This window comes from Ictidomys tridecemlineatus, unplaced genomic scaffold (assembly GCF_052094955.1).
Source record: "Ictidomys tridecemlineatus isolate mIctTri1 unplaced genomic scaffold, mIctTri1.hap1 Scaffold_123, whole genome shotgun sequence".
Lineage (NCBI taxonomy): Eukaryota > Metazoa > Chordata > Mammalia > Rodentia > Sciuridae > Ictidomys > Ictidomys tridecemlineatus.
Window position 1 is genome coordinate 433,034 of NW_027521123.1, and position 17,990 is coordinate 451,023.

The 17,990-nt window shown below is 47.2% G+C and overlaps 1 long non-coding RNA gene across 1 annotated transcript; it reads right to left on the reverse strand.

The window, feature by feature from the left end:
* Positions 1 to 13,983: 13,983 nt before the first annotated feature.
* On the reverse strand, positions 13,984 to 17,767 carry LOC144372545 (uncharacterized). Its single transcript, XR_013432524.1, has 3 exons — positions 17,630 to 17,767; positions 15,853 to 15,983; positions 13,984 to 14,066 (listed from the first exon to the last, which is right to left on the reverse strand). It is a non-coding gene; the product is annotated as an uncharacterized LOC144372545 (long non-coding RNA).
* Positions 17,768 to 17,990: the final 223 nt, after the last annotated feature.

The window sequence follows — 17,990 nt, forward strand, 5'->3', positions numbered from 1 at the left end:
ATCACCAGAGAATTAGGGGCTAAGTGTTGCCTGGGTCACAATCTGGATGCTTGACTTGATGATCGTGACTCAGGAGCTGTGTGGAATGAGGCCGGTGGTAATGAATGTCGGTCTGATTGCTCTCCTCCATGTACATCCCATGAGCTATTTAAAGCTTTATGAATGTCCCTTAATTTGTTTAGTATTCCAATTAATGAAATTGTCTTGAAGGAAGCATTATGTGAGGCTCCAGGAACAGTCATAGCCCTGGAGACAAGGAGCAGAAGGGTGGTTCCAGGGCCTAGCAGGAGGGAGAGAGTGGACTCATTGTTTTATGAACTCAGAGCCTCTGGGCTGACGATCAAGTTTTGAGGTGGACAGCGTTGACGGCCGTGCAGTAACACAAATGTACTTCACACTTAACACCGGTGAACCACACACTCAGGAGCAGTTAAAATGGTGATTTTATGCTGTGTATATTTTTGTGATATCAAAAGAGACTATAAATAATTGAAGGATAATAATTAGAAGTTCGTACAATAGAGAGAAGTCGTGACTTTGAGAAAGTCACGGAATACTCTGTGAAAGTGTAAAAAAATTTATTTGAGAATGTATTTATTCTCCTGAAGAACATTCATATGAAGGAACAAGATCTAAGTCACACACAGTGCCTCTTAGAGTAGAGATGAGAGGTCAAGTTGGCATCCACTGCACATGAGGCTGTGGGCAAGGAAAGGTAATAAGGACAAGCGGTTCAGGCTCGTGGCAAGTTTGTGACCCCCTTATTCTAACAGATCAACTCAGGAAAATCAACAAAGGGTTTGGTGACCAGCCTTAGGGGCCAATCCCCACAGGCAGGAGTGATCTGGGGGGAGAGCAGAAGTGGGGGGCATCACAGGGGTGCCTGTGCTCGAAGTCAGCACAACAGTGCAGTTCAGGAGCTGCGACCCCTCAGCCACAGGCCAGCGGAGGCAGACGAGGGCTGGAGTGGAATCTGTAGGCCCGAGTGCTCCAAGGATCCCACTCAGATGCCACTGGGCCAGCCCGAGGCAGAGCAGGTGAGCACAGGACCTGGAGGAAGTGTGGGCAGCCCAGTGGGCTCCTCAAGGGAAAGCACAGCAAAAGCAAGTGATGTCCCAGAAATCCAGCATTCTCAGGGATGCTGGGACCTTGGCAGGCCACACGAGCTGTGCCATCACACCTGGGACAGACAGGCAACTGGGGGCACTGCAGCACCCAAATGCCTCCATACTCAAGTCCTTAGGGAAGCCCCATCCACTCAGGAGGGACAGGCTGCCCTTGTGCCAGATGGGCTCAACTTTCTAGAGAAAATTCCCTCGTGTCCATGGGTGAACACATATGCCACATTCCTACTGCTACCAAATTGAAAGCCTTTTTTCTTTGTTTAAATCCTACTTAACCCTTCCCTTGCAGCCATGTGACACTGTGACCCTGACCTGTGGCCTTCCCCCTCCTCTGACCCCCAGGCCTGCCCAGGTGCTGTCCTCTGAACCTGGAAGGTACCCCCCACTGCCATGCCTCTGGGCTCACCAGGCACATAGCTTTCCCTTCTGAGTGAGACCCTGGCACTGCCTTCCCTGACTCCCTTGGTGGGGAGGGGGTCCCGCATCAGACTCCCGGGGAACTTGCTAGTGAAAACCCCGGGAACCCTGGGCCACCCAGGGTTTCTGATGCATAGATCTGCAGGAGCTGCAGTTTGCAACAAAAGCCCTGTAGCTGCAGAGGCTGCCAGACCAGGGGGCACCTTAAGAACCTCTACTCTAGGCCATATGAGAAGCTGTGACTTTTATGCCTCAGTTTACCCAGGTGTCACAGAGTACACACAATTGCCCAAACCCTGGGACTCTCTGGAGTGTGGGAAGATACATGCATGCTGAAGGGGTGACTGGGGACTGGGGGCCCCATAGTTTCAGGAAGGCAGCTGGCCATCAGAAAGACTGAGGCACCATTGGGAGGTTGGAACTCTCAGCCCTGAGCGCTGGCCTGCCCTTGCCAACCTCAGAGAGGGGAGAAGGGCTGGAGGCTGCGTTCATCTCCAGTGGCCAATGAAGGACTCGATCAGGCCTACCTATGTAAACCTCCACTAAACTTCTAAAGGATGGGTTCAGAGAGTTTCCCAGTCGTGAACATATCCATGATCCAGGAGGAGGTGCATCCCAGCTCCACAAGACAAAAGCCTGTGTCCCTGCTTGACCCTGAGCCTAACATGCCATTCACTTTTATCCTTCATGATAATTTGTGACAGTAAATGAATACGTCCTGAGTAATGTGAGCCATGCTGCAAGTGAAGCCACCTACCAGTTATCCAAAGGGAAGGACTGTGAAAGTCCCAACGTGGCAGTGAAGTTGGGCATAAGCGTGGGGACCTGGTGCTATGTTCCAGATGTCTGCACTAAAACTCATGCTGAAATGGCCTCCCTGTCCAGAGGGTGGACACTTCATCTGGCCATATGTCTGGCGGTGGGGCCTCTGGGAGGTAAGAGATTACATGAGGCCTTAGGGTGGGGTGTGAGCCCACAGGGAACTGAGCTGAGATGGAGACACCCAGCTGTTTCCAGAGAGGGGAGGACTGCTGCTAAGTCGGTGTCAGGGGTGTTGAGAGTTAAACAGTCAATGTCAGCCCCACAAGGTCTGTGCTCATCATCCAGGCAAAATGCCAAATGGCAATGTCTCTGCTGCTCGAGGCATGCATCATAGGCCGGTTCTTGCAAGGTTGGCCTAACGAACACATGTCATCCTCTGGAACACGTTTCTGGAGGGCAGAGAACATGTGTTATTCATTTCTGTAATTTCATTAGCTGGCATGGATTAATTTGTTCTCATTCATAAGTACTTGGTGAGTCATTGGCCAATTTTTTAATGTTTAGTAACTTCTGAGCTCGTACAAGTTAATGGTTGTTAACTAATACTTTGCCAAAAAAATCATCAATGTAGGGGAGTAATCTTTCTTTTATACATTACTTAGGAGGAACTGGGACACATTTGGTATGACTCACCTACGCATCAATACCAAGATTGAATTTGGATCATGTTTTATGAACTCACTTTTCTACTTGCTCACCAGGAATGAGAAACTATTAAATTTAGAAAAAGAAACAAATGTCTATTTAAAACTATTTTTCAGAGAATCTTATGGACTCTCTTAAGGTAATCATCATAATGACCCCATTTAAGGGAGGAGCGTACGAAGGAACTGTCCTCTTTTCTAACACTGTTGGAGGTCTCCCTAATGAGCAAGGAAAGCTAACTTTTCCTCTACTTGCGTTTCAAGCCAAAGTTCCTTTTTAAAATTCTTTAGCCAAATTCCTACACTGTTTTAGGGGGCGTGAGTCTACAAGTAACAACTTCAGTTTGATTTCCTGCTTTGAAATTAGAAACATGTGGAATTCAAACCTGTGTTCTAGTCTCAAAAAGATCACTGGGGGATTCCCAGCAAGGTAGAGCCCCTTAGCTAAGCAAATAGAAAAGGTGCTTCACTCCAAAACAGAAGCAGAAGCTGACTGACTAATATACATATTTTTATTTCTTATTGGAGATATTCTTTTGGCTTTACTTTGAATAGTCTTAGTGTCATTTCAAACTCCTATGCCCAAGGCCCTGGGTTTTTACTTGCCAGGAAATCCAGATTTTTACCTGCCAGGAAACTCATGTGATAACCAAGTAAGAATGCATATAGGTATAACACACACGTATTTCTCAAAGATAATGTTGGCTTTGTCTAGTGGGGGTGCATGTTCTGACTCTGTTATTTTTTAGCTGTTACTTCTTTTTCTTGATGGGACATTACCAGCACATGCGGCAAAACTATTCTCTACTGTGCAGCTCAGACACAATGCCTCAAGGCTTCTAGCATCCCGGGGTCTACCCATTAGTGCCTGAAGTGCACCCATCACAGTGACAGCTGAAATGCCTTCACAGTTTTCCAAATGCCCCTTGTGAGAACAGCACCATCTTCAGTTGAGGACATTAGAATGACTGTAAGCAGATAAACAAAAAAGTATAAGATAAGGAAAGAAAGGTGAAGTGCTCTGTGTACCCTGGACAGCTTAACTGGTTAATGGAAATAGGGCAGAAAAGAGAGTGGTTAGCAGGTTTAAAATAAAATTTTCTTATGAAAATGTTACAAAAAAGGAATATGTGGGATGTAGATAAAGCAAAATTCCGAGGACAACTCATGGTCTTAAATACAGATATGGATAAATAAGAATGGAAATAGGTCAAACCAAAAGGGAAGGTCATGGAATCAGATAGAGGGAACTGATAGAGAACCAGAGGCCAGGGCATTAGAAACCGATGGCAGATGTCAATCCATTAAAGATGAACACTGTAACCCCAGCCCTGGAACTCCCCCCCATCTCACTGTTCCTAGCAGCTCAGTGGCAGACACTGGCCGTGTGTTTTCTGAATCCCTTGTCCATGTGGCAATCAGCTGGACCCACCAATGGGAGCACTAGCACAAGACCAGGCAGGAAGAAGAGTAAGAAGTTGAATCACCACATCTCTTGCCCCAGTGGACATAACATGGGCTTTGGGAGGTGCAAACGTTTGCAGTAGGCCTCAGGCATTTTCCGGGGAATCACCTGCTCCTGTGATGGCTAGAATTCCCTACAGCTTCTCTGACCTTCAAAAACTGGAGCCACCCTGGGAGCTAGAGTTGTCTGTCTGTGACCTTGACTCCTTCATTCTATTTAGTAACCACCAATCCTCTGTATTAAATGCCTCCTGCCTGAACACTTCCTGTTAGGATCTGCATTCCTGGCTGAACTGTCACTCACATACTGATAGGAAAAGAAAAGAAGTAATAAGTAGAAACTTACAAGATCAGAAATGAAAATGAAAGTTCATATGTAGAATAAATAAAAATAATTTAGTGAGAGACTCAGTTTAAACATAAAAAAATAAAATTTTGCATCCCTTAAAAAGATGGTTTCCTTAATTAGAAGAAAACAGCACCAAAATTGATAAAAATTTTTATAAAGATACCATTCATAATATTAAAATGTATTATAGATCTGCCTCCTGAAAAAGCAACAGATTCTCATTCTTCAGTTATAAATTATACCAACTGCTAAGAAATAGATAATACCAAAGTTACGTAAATTGCTCCAAAGCACAAATTTTTTTTTAAAAAGGTTTCCAACATCAAAAGAAATAAATTTAGTACATCTTAATACATGAAAGAAAACTATTGCTCAATAATACTTAAAGGAGTAAATGTGAAAATGTTGAATAAGAGAGGATGGGATTGAATAGTACATCGAGAAACATAAGACATCAGACAATGATTCACAGCAAGAACGTAAGAAGGGTCTAATATTAGGGATGAAGGTCACAATTCAGTGAATAAAGGAGTAAACAAGAGCTTCGCCATTAATTTAATAAATTCTACCTTGTGATAAATTCAGCCTCCATTTTTGGTAAGAATGTTAATGAACCATATATAACAAATGAGTATTCACTCACATCAATATATTAGTAAATTTGTGTTTGTGTGCAGATGTGATATTTATGTGTACATATATAGATATCCTATGTTTATTTAAGCCTAGAAACTGGCATCATTGAGAACACCAGGAATATTTTCTGTAAGGTCAGGGATATGAAAATAATTTCATTTATTAACAGTAGTAAAATTTAAATGATTTTGAGAACACTGTTTTACACAATTAGACAAAAGTGTAAGTGTCATGAAATTTACAAGGGAAAATGCATGTGGTGTATCTACCGAGGCAGCTGAAGAGAACAGATGTGAAGTCATCTGCTAAGTGAGCCTGGGAGTGGAGAGTCGGGGTGGGGGTACCTAGAGACAGAGGAAGATGGATTGCCAGAAATTCTTGGGTTACTTGAAAAGAGTCAAGCCTGACTTTGGAAAGACCAGAGGGGTCTGTGGTGAAGGGGCTGACACTGGGGCTGAGACGGGCTGGGAGTCCAAGAGTGGAGGTGTCCACCGGTTGCAGAGAACAAGGATGGAGGCAGAAAGCGCTCATGGGTGGTAAGTTGCGGAGAGATGTGAGGACACACCTGTGCTAGGGGCCAGAGAGAGGGAGGGAGGGCCCGTTTCATTACAAGTGTGCATGGATGGAGATGAAGGTCCTAGAGATGAAGGGAAGAAGCAATTTCCAAGACAGCATCATCAGCTGTTGAGCACTGCAGGTCGCAGAGAGAAGGGTGGGAAAGCGCCCATGGATTTGGTGCCTGGATGGGTCCTGGCCAGCAGGTCCTGTGGCTGCAGGTTCGGGCTCCCTCTCTGGACAAGCAGGTGGCCCCTGGATGGGGCCCAGAGCAGGAAGTGCAGAAGACGCCTGTGAAAGGTTTCATGTTAGAAGACAAGAAATAAAAGGAAAAAGTAGGCGGAGGAGAGAAGAGCTTGTTTTAAGATGAGGCACATGTGCCCCTGGCAGAGAGAGGGCACCCGTGCTGAGCAGAAATCTGTGCCCCTGGCAGAGAGAGGGCACCCGTGCTGAGCAGAAATCAGGGAAAGGGATGGGAGAGCTCCTGGGGAGCTGGGTCTTGAGAGAGAAGCGCCTCCTGGGCAGACAGGCCCAGGGAAGCCCCAGGAAGAGTGCAGCCCCTGGGCAGGCTGGAGGGAGCAAGCCCCTGGGTGCGCCTGGCACACCTTCCCAGCACTGGGCATGGGAGTGGCCTTCTGAGGGGAGACTCCACAGGGTCTCTGTGCAACATGTGGAACCCATGGTGGCCCTGCTCCACCACGGCTCTGGCTTCCAGTTTGCTTCCGAGGGTTGTTAAAGTGGGGACTTCAATCTGTTAAGATCAGTAGAGTTTGGGATTCTGTTAACTGAAACTGTTTTCCTCTTCCTCCAAAATTACCCACCTAAAATCACAGCAGGGAGGGTGGGTTAGCTCCCCAGGCCCAGTCCTGGGACTTTTCCAGGGATGCTCTGGTCTTCTGTTTTCCCAGCTCTCACTGAGCCCATCTTTGCCCACCTTCCAAAAAGATCTTAGACTTTCTCTGTCTCAGCCGGAGGCAATCCTCTGATCGCCATTTATGCAAGCTTCTGTGTGCAGCAAAGTTGTTCTTTTAGAATTTTCCTCCAGAACAACAGTTTTCCATGGTGATTTCTATACACAAGGGACTTCAGAAATTTCTGGGGGTTGCCTGGAGATCGGGGCAGGGACTGCACATTAGATATGATGTGTTTGGAGAGAAGTCCACAGCAAAAGCCCAACGGCAAGGGTCCCCTGCACCAGGGTTTCTCCAGCTTTGGTGCACAATAGGAATACCAGGCAGTGGTGTCAGCCAACTTCGGGCCCCATCTTTGGGGCCTGGGCTCCTAGATGCTAAGGGCCTGCCATTACTTTTCCACAAGGTTTCTCACAAAATGATCTTAAACTGACAGCACTGAGATTATGAAGTTAAAATCAGAATCTTTTCAACTCCGTCACTCAGCTCTCATGCTACTGTTCTGCCTTTGTGTCTACAAGCAAACTAATTGTGTGTGGGGTCACATACAAGTACATACATGCATGCTTATGCATCCATATGTAGAAAAGTTCTTCCCCCAAAGAAAAATTTTTAGACTTTTGGTAATCACCCCTGGGAAACACTCCCCCAAGTGGAGTCAATATTTGCAATTTCTAAGACAATTCTGAGAATATTTTACTGTCTATTCACTGTGAATAATACTTAAATAATACTTAACTATGCCAGTGCACTGGCAGTAAAAATTCACTGGCATAGGAGAAACTAGACTGCTCTCCAAGGACCGTGGTGAAGGGGCCCAGGCATGTGGAATACACACACCCTACCACGGCATCAGGTCGAGGAGCCATGGAGTGATGGGCATGCCTTCTCCATTTTTATTTATTTTTGACATTTATAATGAAAAATAATCCGAACATGCCCAACTGGGCCCCCCTGGAAGTGAACTTCCTGTCTGAGCAGGCCCAGCTCAGGAAGTCTGGGGCATCCAGCAAGAGAGCAGGGACCTCACTTATCCACAGGCTCCTCTTGTCTGCAGGACTTTGGAGTCTGCTCTGGCCTCTCCTTATCTCCTGCTCACCTGTCTCCAGGAACCCAACATGGAAAAGCTCCACAGGGCAGCGGAAGGAAGGACTAGCCCGGGGCCAAGGAAGAGCTGACTCTGGGTTTCCTTTGAACCATATTGTAAGGCTAATTGACATGACTGCAGAACAACTTCTCTGTGCCTGGCACACCTCACACTGAAGACACTGAAACAAACCTGCTTAAATTCTCACTCCCTGGCCTGTGCCCAGATATTTACTCCTTAGCTCTGGAGTGGCTTCAGGGTGCAGGTGAGGGTTATGCTTCAAGAGATGGTCTTTCCAGTTAGTCCAGTGCCACAGGGGAACACGGGAGAACAGACGTCTGTGGTTCACGGGCCTCAGTCGGGGCTCCTAGGTCTGCCCAGGAGGAGCATCTGGGGATTGTGACAATCCCTGACTCTCTCCTCAATTTTCCTCTAACTCCTGTCAGACCAGGATTTCCTTCCTGACCCTCTGGAGCTCCTCCTGCCTTTCCACTGCCCATCAGACACCACACTTCCCTGCGTGCCAGCCACCTGTCACTTCATCTGCAGCGGAAATGACCAGGACTAAAAGTTAAGCACACAAACCCACACTTAATTCTTGCACAATGTCTTTTTGTCAAGGGGATTTCCTGGGGTCCTTAATCAGAGACTGTCGCTCTGATGTGGTTTGTGTACTTAAGATCCTCGGCTCTGTGTGCACCTAGACATGAGTATTGGGGCCTGGGGCGTGGGTTCCCACTCTTGGGTGTCAGATGTGGGTGGCTACACCGTTTTCCCTACCTCTTCTCCCTTACACTGGTCTTCCTGGCCCCTGCTTGGGGACAGCATGGAGGCTCACACCCTCCATGATGGTGCGAGCCCATCTGTAGAACACATATAAACACATATCTGATACATGTACACGTGGCTGTATATGTGGTCATATCTCAGCTTGTGGTTCAATTTCTCTGGAGAGTCCTGACTAATAGGCCATATAAACAATAAAAGACAGGCAATGAATTTAAATATTTCTTTCTCTGTTTCCAAATGTCTTTTCTGAGGAGACAAAATTGTGTGTAGTCAGCCACGTGTCCAGTGGCCTTTGGCTTGTCCACGGCCCGTTTTTACCCCATGTGTGGATGATCGTGGTGTCTGATGAGTCCCACTTTGTGGAGTGGGGTCTCCTTAGTCATCTGGCTGAACATTTAAAAAAAAACTAGGGTTTTATTTCTCTGCCCAACAGCACATCTGTGAAGCAATTTCTCATCATTGCATATGGCCACTTCACTTTGTCAGAGAGAAAAGTCACATAGCCCATGGAAATATGAGATGAATGCTGGCCAATTTTCTAAGATGACCCATAGTAATAGATAAGAGGAGAAGGCTATAAAATTCAAAGTACAAAATAAGAGATCCAGAGAGAAGGATCCATTAGCTGTGGCGAGATGAACGCTGGCCATGGAAGGAGGTAAGTTTAATGAGCAATGTGCTCAGCAAATACTTTTATCTTTCTATAGAAACCAGCTAGCCCGTTCCTTAAAAATCACTTAAAATCTCCATATTTTGCCAAAGTACTTGAAAGAGGACTATTCATTCTTAAAGACTATGATTTTATCAAAGAATCTCTAATTTTCAATAATTCTAACTACAGAATGAATTCCAGCTGTTGCCAAAAGCATTATCCTTCTAAGCAAAGCCACGCAGGGCAGTGGAGATGGTTCCACAAATAGTCGTGTGCATCCTAGGGCAAGGGGCTCTGCCTCTCTCTGAGTGCTGGATACACGGTTGGGTGCAGCGCAGGAGCCTTAGAGAGTCTCAGAGTCAGAAGAGGAAGGATCTCTCTGAGAAACCACCGTGTGATCCTGGGAGGTGTTCAGATTCTGAAGTCCTGTGTACTTAAGTGACAGCTTCTCCAGACACGATTACTCTACTCACAGGACCTAGGGTGCCATCAGAGCACAGAGGATGGTGACAAGAGTCACTTATAGATGGCCGTGACATCATCCGCTGTCTGATCAGAAGCAGACACTATGCTTAACAAGGAACTGACCAAGTGCCTGACTACCCCAACAGCATCAACCTATCAAAAATGGCAAAAGGATACTGAATTAGTCTGTTTTCTCAGTTTTTCAATGGCAAACCCGAGGCAGAGTACTTTATAGAGAAAAGCAGTTTTTTTGGCTCGCCGGTTGGGAGGCTGGAAGTTCAAACAGCATGAAGCTGGCTCCTGTGAGGGCCCTTGGCTGCCACAGGGCACGCAGCCAGCGCCCAGCCAGCACCCAGCCGGAGCTGCTTTGCTCCTCCTTTCCTTAGGTGGACAAATGGCAGCTCCCTGGGGCATCGCCTATGCAGGGCCTCCTTGTGCTTCTCTCTGCTGCTGAAGAGCTACCTGCTTGCTGTCTTTCTGCACAGAAAGGACCCACATTTCTCCACAGAAAGCTCCTGGTGTCTAGACCCAGGGCTTTATGATTGGAATATTTTCTGTTTGGTTAAAAATGGGAAGAATTAACATCCATCAAGTGTTATCTTTTCAGATTAGTGTGGTTTCCTTTACATTTTGGTTTTCCTTTTTCCCCTTTATCTCATGTATTTAGAGTGACTGTTGTGAATATATGAATACAAATTTTGATTTTTCTTTATTCATGTCATTCTCTCATATTGAAACACAGTCTTGTCTAATTTCTTGACTACTAAACCTGAGAATGCAGCAAGCCAAGATCCATTTGTTCAGGTGGAAATGTGAATGTCAGAGCCTGCGTTTTATTCTAAATTTGCGAATATTTACAAATTTACTCCCACCTTTCCTCAGAGCACATTGGCTCTTTAAAAAAAACTGTTTCAGTGGAATTGCTTTTATCAGGGAAAGCATGGGCTTAACATTTGTATGTTGTTAAGACAGCAAAGCCATCTGTTGTCACGTGAAGATCTATTTGACATGTCCTTTCATAGCATCCTCACTGCAGCTTTCATCAGATTCACATGATTCCTGGGTGGTTTTGAGTCTATGACTTGAAAGTAAGTTTTCTTCCAGTAAATTCAAGTCTAACACAAGGTCAAATTAAAAGAAAAACTCTCCATAACCGTTTTCCATGCTCAATTCTGCTTCTCGTCACAGACATATCTAATAATTAGTCACTTACTTTTGAATGATATTTGAGTTACGACATGATCCTTAAAAACATCTTATGATGCACCAGACGAGGTCCTCATGGCTCCACACTGAGGCAGGCAAGGTGGCATGGTGGCTGGGGCTCACCAGTGACAGGGCCATCTTCCCTTCTCTGTCACTTGGAATGATTGGTTGCTCAGGGGGATAAGCCCTGGTTTACTTACTGGGACCCGATGAGGACCCAGTCAGGGTGCCCCAGGGCCTGATGCACTGCGCACCAATGTCCCCACCTCCAGGAGCCGCCAGAGGAAACCTACCCCCTCCGCAGGAGACGGAGCACTCAGACCACACGATGGCCCATGTGTAGCTGGGCTGAGCGCTGGGCTTCTTCTCAGCACCCAACCGGGGCACTGAGTATTCCCAGGAAATGCCTGGGTTTCTTCCCTGGAACAGGAGCTACAAAAGAAGAAGGAGGAAAATAAAATTAATTAAAGGTAAATGAATAGCTACACACTGGTTAGTTGCTTTAAACCACTTAAAATGTGAATGGAATCAAGGAGAAGTTACATGGAATGGTAAAAAAGACACTTCCCATCCTTTGAAATGAACATGAGCCTCCTAACAGGGAAAGACTCAAGTAGACTCAAACACAACGAGGAGAATTAAACATTCCACTCTGCTGCTGTGTAACCTATTACTCTGTACGAATTTTCAAGTGTCTGCAGGACATCCAGGGCATCTCCCTTCATGTTTCTTTGGGATTCTCTGTGGGTCCTCTTCATTGTAGTGAGGCAGAAAGTAATACTGAAAAAGGAGTCTCACTTCCTCCAGGGTCGTAGATGACCAGGACACTGAGGTAAACATGGCTAGGCCCACGCCTGGACAGTCAGGTGGGAGCACTTTCTGCCCCGCGAAGCTCAGGGACTTCGGCGTGCTGGAAAGGCCCTTTAGTCCAGGAGAGACAGGTTTCATTAGCAAAGCAGCTTACTCAGGCCCAGTGAGTGGTGCCTGGTGATGGAATTGGATCTGGATTGTGCACTTTCTAGCCTGAGACCTAATCGTAGCCCTCAACATAGACCACACCCTTGCATCTCAGTAAGCACAGATGTTTGGAACCCTCATCTTTCATTTGCTGACACAAATTCCACCTGCTTGCTCCCCTTGACATTAAAGGTGGATAGAGATGCTGGCCCCTGCCTCACTGCCCTGGAGTCTCTTTCTCTCCCTGAGGACACAGCAGGGGTCCTAGCTGGTACAGATGTGTGGGAGGGGGGCAAGCTGCAGCAGGTAGTCACATGGCCGAGCAACAGAGATGTTCTCCAGACCCTCTTCCATGAAGAGCAGCTTCCAGAGAACCCCATTTTTCCACCCTAAATTATCTGTCTTTTGTTGAGGTCATTAAAGTTAAAAGCTTAAATGATGGAAGAGAAAAAGCAAGCAAAGAATCCAAGATGAGGACATGTAGAGTGGGCAGAAGGCCAGGGGCTGGGGAGCTGGAGGTGGCCTGTGGAGACACAGCAGCACCCTGGGCCATGCCCAGACCTCCTGGGGAAGCATCTCCCAGGCCGACACAGAGGAGGGGATGGGGCTGCCTGGCCAGAGAGTGGGTAGGGGCATCTGGTTAGCTGCCACCTCCACGGTGAGGTGTGCATTCACCGGCAACTTCTGAACCAAGAGCTCTTCCTGAGCTTCACAGAAATGTGAAACGGGTGGAATCTAGTACATCCACAGTGTGAGCTGCCCTCTGCCTGGGCCACTGGGGTACATTTGGTTGCCAGAAGAAGCCTGACGGTGTCAAGTGACTACACACTCATGGCGGAAAAGGCAAGGGCTTGGGTCAGGAGGAGACCCACATGCACACCAGGCCAGTGCGACAGCCCAGGTGTGGCCAGTGAGGGTTGATGCTGTGACACTGGCAGGTCACACAGCACATGGCAGCAGAAGGCTGATGTCTCCAAACATCATAAGCTCCCCACTCCCAGAATAGGCTCTTCTCACAGCCATTGAGTATACAGGAGAGAAGTGGATATTTATAAAATCAATGGATAAAGACCAAAGATGGAAACGTGTGTTCCCCTCATCACAACCAAGAAAAGACAGGAGGCAAAAGCAAGTCTACAGCCCCTGCAGCTGCACATGGATCACTCTTAACTGCACATTCTGCCCCATAGTTACAAGTAGGCCAACAGCCGTGACCTATGAACACACCCAGTGACCACCAAGCCGAGCCCCCAACCACCAGGCTGCTCTACCTCCACCATCAGCGTTTCGTTGGTTGGCCCGGCAGCGGTCAGGCTCTCCGGCTCCTTGTAGGACCGCCTGTAGTGGAAGGTAGTGCCTGCAAATTTGTATCTTCCAGGCCAGTCCACAGTCCAGTGTCCATTCAGGTAGTACCTCTTGAGGGCGTTGCGCACGGAGATGTAGGAGGTGGATGTGTTCATTTCATAGATGCAAATGCTCCGGGCTCCAGGAGGAAGGGTGACCACGTGGTAATACTCTGCATGACCAAAGGGGACAGGGCATCTTACTAGTGCAGCTTCTCCACAGACTTCAGAACCCACATAGGACCCGTAGAAGATCTGTGTCAACCATCAAATGGAACTCGATTTGGAAATTGATGCACCATGTTTTATGGAGTGAGCAGGGCTCCTGTGATTTTCACCCTCCTAAGAACCCTTTAAATTCAAGTAAACTGGCAACCACTCCTCGTCCACACCAAAGGCTCGAGAAGCCAGCTGTTGGCACTCTGAGTGCCTGCTGTTTTCACTCTGCCTCCTCCTCCCCCCAGGAGCTCCAGTTCCAATCTCCCTTGCTGGAGATGTGCAGGCAGCACTGTGACACTCACGGTTGGTGTGGTGGTGTGCTGTGTAGATGCCTCTGTGGGTCGTGCAGTCTGAGTTATTTCCCTTGCACACCCCGCAGGAGTCCTCAGCAGCATCAGATCCAAGGATGTTGTCACAGCCCACTCTCTGGAGGACTCACCAGGTCACATGTCATTCATGAAAGAAAGGACAATACCAGCAATACCGTCATTAGTCTCATGCAAGAAACCTCTTTGCCAGCGTAGGTGAAAATCTCACCCACACTGAGTAGTTAACAAATATTTATTGGACACCCAATATGTGCACAGCGAGACTGTGGTTCTAATCTTGAGAAACCTTAAGTTGTGGAACGCTACAGTGCTGCTCCCCAGCTGGAGAACCCCGAGCCCAAATGAAACCTTGGGTGTTCATGTTGGAAACGTGGGTGAGTTTCAGACCCATAAAGAGCGCGGCACAATGACAAACAATGGTGCACGTGAGCTCCACTGGAATGCACCCATGTGCTTCTGAGCTGCCAGGTGCCGCGGCAGAAATGGCAGCTGCCACGAGGAAATTCTCCCGTGAGATCAATTAGAAAGGGTGTATGTGTGGAATTTCAGGAGCTCTTACTTTCTATGATGCTTATTTCTTTTATCCTACCAAGGAAAATAGGATCTACATGTTTTTAAAAATCCACACAACTATAGCCCACAATTGCTTGAAATCCACGGGGTCAGATTTCAGAACTCAAGAGTGGAAACTTTGGAAAGATGAAGGGTGTCACACCTAGATGCACATGGAAGACCCAGCCAGGCCTGGGGAGCACCCCACACCTAGCACATTAATGTCTCCACTGCAAAGTCATTACACTGAGTGGGATAAAAATGGAAAATCGACATTCACACATTAGTTCAGGGCAGATTTTGCCACCAAACAAGTACAAGTCCTAAAGCCCTTTCACAGTTCTTTGGAGTTCAGCTTTCTAGCTTTTTAGATGTCAGAGTTACAAAGAATTGTGACACTATAGGTATTTCATGTTTAGGTGTGCTTAATAAGTTCTTAAAATAACGGCATATTGAACAAATCAACTAATAATTAGACAAAATTGAGCATTTTGCAGAAGAAAGAGGTTCCTGGAATACCCCATCTGCTCTTCCTGCCTCTGGAAGAATTTCCCCAAGGACCTCCGTGGGGGACCTGCAGAGCCCCGAGGAGCTAGAACTGGCCTTGAGGCTTGGACTCCTTGGGATATGCATACCAACTGGCCTCCCTGGGTGGTAGATGGGGTCTGGCCAGCACTTTCACTTCTTGGTAACAGAATCCTTTCCACCCTTATCTCTGTGAGTATGACAAGTCCCCTGCTAGCTGCTCCCCTGGCTGCCACCTCCTCCCTCCTGTCTCCCCCAACCCTTTCCTTCTGCCCTCCCCCTGTAGAGCCTGGGTTGCTGCACCTTGAAGAAACCACTGTCCTGCAGCAGCTGACTATCCCACTAATGCCCAGACCTGCCACCTCTTCCTACAGCTCCACTGTCCCCAGTCTGCCTCAGCCGGGCTTGAGGATGGAAATGCCAGTCTTCATCCTGGCAGGCAGTTCCCTGGAGAAACATTGCTCCCTGTCCCCTTCCTCAGTGTCCCCCCAGTCCTGACGACTACACCAGCTCCCGTCCACCCCGGCTTTCTGACATTACCTGGCTGCCCACTCAGCAACCCTTCCACTCTCCTCTGAGACCTGGCTGGGATGCGAATGCCCCCTCCTCCTGGCCCCCCAGATGTCTCAGACCCACATCTAAGAAGGGAAGGCTCCCCCTCTCCGGCTCTGCTCACTCCTCTGTGATCACTGGCTGTGACTGGGAGGGAGGGGCTCCTCTTCCAGGGCCTCTCTAGCCCCCAGCATGCCTGCCTCAAAGCGGACTGTCTGGAGACATGTGTTGAATGAATAAGCAATCATCATTACCTCACATATCCCATCTACACAAACATTACGGCTATCCTCCGAGCATGGAGTCCCATCTTTCACTTTATTTGACAAAGAAAAGAAGAAATCAAATCCTTCTGCGATACAGTAGAGTTTGCATAAGTCCTGATCTTAAAAAGAAATATACACACAAACACAAATAAGAGAGATACTTAAGCTCGGATCATTTTGCTCTGAATTCCAGATAGATCTCGATTTCCCCTTAAAATACCTCCCACAGTGACACATGGCAATGATATTTCCCACGGTGGCCTCCTTGGCCTTTGCTTTTTCTTTACACTTGTTGGGGTTATTTCTAGCTTCACTATTCTTTTTCACTCCAGGGTTCCCTACTGTCCCTGTTCTTTACACAGTTGTTGGCACATATTAGGCATTCAATAAATATTTGTTGACTTAACTCCGACATTATGTTTCGCCTCACAATACTCTACCCTTTCAGGAGTGCATAAAGGCCACTGCCATTGTGGAGCATGTGCAAAACTCTTACAAATAAGATGTAATAAAATAATTAAGAGAGCCACCAAATTTCTTAACACATTTGATGAAATATATACATTTTTTAAACATAAAAGGGATCACTTTTAATAGAATTCTCCAGAAAGCAACAATTTCTACAAAGGTAATGGATTCTCAAGAATAGTGACTGGTGTATAGAGAATATAGGAAGTTCACGTCCAGCCCCAGGAATTCCTTCAAGGTCTTGTGGCTGATCTAGTTAACATGGCTTTTGTAAAATCCTTTATCTTTGTGTTATTTCTGATAAGGAAGGAATAGTTGGGGATGAAAGCTGTCCACCTTGGCAATTTACATAGGCCCAAGACTCATCCACAGGTCATTTCCCTCCTGTTCAGGGTAAGTGGCCCCACAGAATGATTTCAAGAATCAAATTTAGTGTGTGCTTCCAGGGGTGACTAATTTATGACTTGGTATGTGCTTCCATGAGTAACTGATTTATTCACTGAAGGCTAGCAAAATCACGAGTAGCACACACATTTCTGACCCCTGTTTCAAAGTTCATTCCTCTGGTCTCTCCTGACCTTGGCTTGCTCCTCCTCCTGTCTGGCCTGATTCTTGCAGGGTGTGGGGAAGAGCACAACCAAAGGTGTCATGTGGGAGTGGCGTGCCATCTCCCACCCCTGTGCACCTGCCTCCCGATCACAATGAATCAATGACTACGAACCCCGGGTGGGATATCCCAATGCATGTGTTGCCCAGGGTCTCCGTGTCTATCTGGACAGTTTTCCCATTTCAAAGAATGAGGTGACTGTGCTTTAGGTTTCTCCCAATTATACCACTTGAGCTACACTTCCTGAATATAGTATATTTGAAAATTATCTAATGTTCTAAAATCTCCTACAGTTTTTCTTCCATTCTTTAATAATTCTAAATATTTAATGGATTATATGTTTCTAATAACATTGCCATCAAATACTGGACTCATATTTTTTTTAAAAATTGATTCATTTTTAATATACCATCAGCTTTGAATTTCTTATTAATTCTTTAACAAATTTCCTTGCATTATGCCCCTGCTCTCTGTCTGGCCTATGGATTGCTGACCACACAGCTGGCCACATGTGGATGAGATGCCAAGGTGGTGGGACAGGCCAAACTACACCCGCCCTCATTAGAGTGAGCAGCGGAGCTCACCCCACAGGGCGGCGTTAACATGCCTTGGCAAACGTGCTGCCAGTCACACAATGGAAAGCAAAGGTCACAAAGCCAGGGCTGTGCCCAAGAGTGGGCTCTAGCTTACCTGCCACCTGGGTGTAAGGCTTCCACTTGTAGTGCCAGCCCCGGAACCGCTGGCTGTTGTACGCGGCGCACTGGGCAGCGCGGAAGTCCATGCTGTCCTGGGGGCATGGCTGACTGTTGCAGAGCTTCAGGGTGCGGGCCAGGCCCTCACAAAACTTCCCTCCATGCGATGGTCTGGAATGTGAAGCCCCCAGTTAGGAAACTCCCATGTGAGAAGCTGCACCACGTCCCCCTGGAGGAGCCGCTCAGGAGGGGCGGCTTTCCCAGGGAGAACTGGGACTGCTGGTCCAGGGCTTTGATCTCCTGACCCTGCTCCTTCCCAGGCCAGCCTCTTTGTCACAAGGCTAGCATGCCAGGGCCCA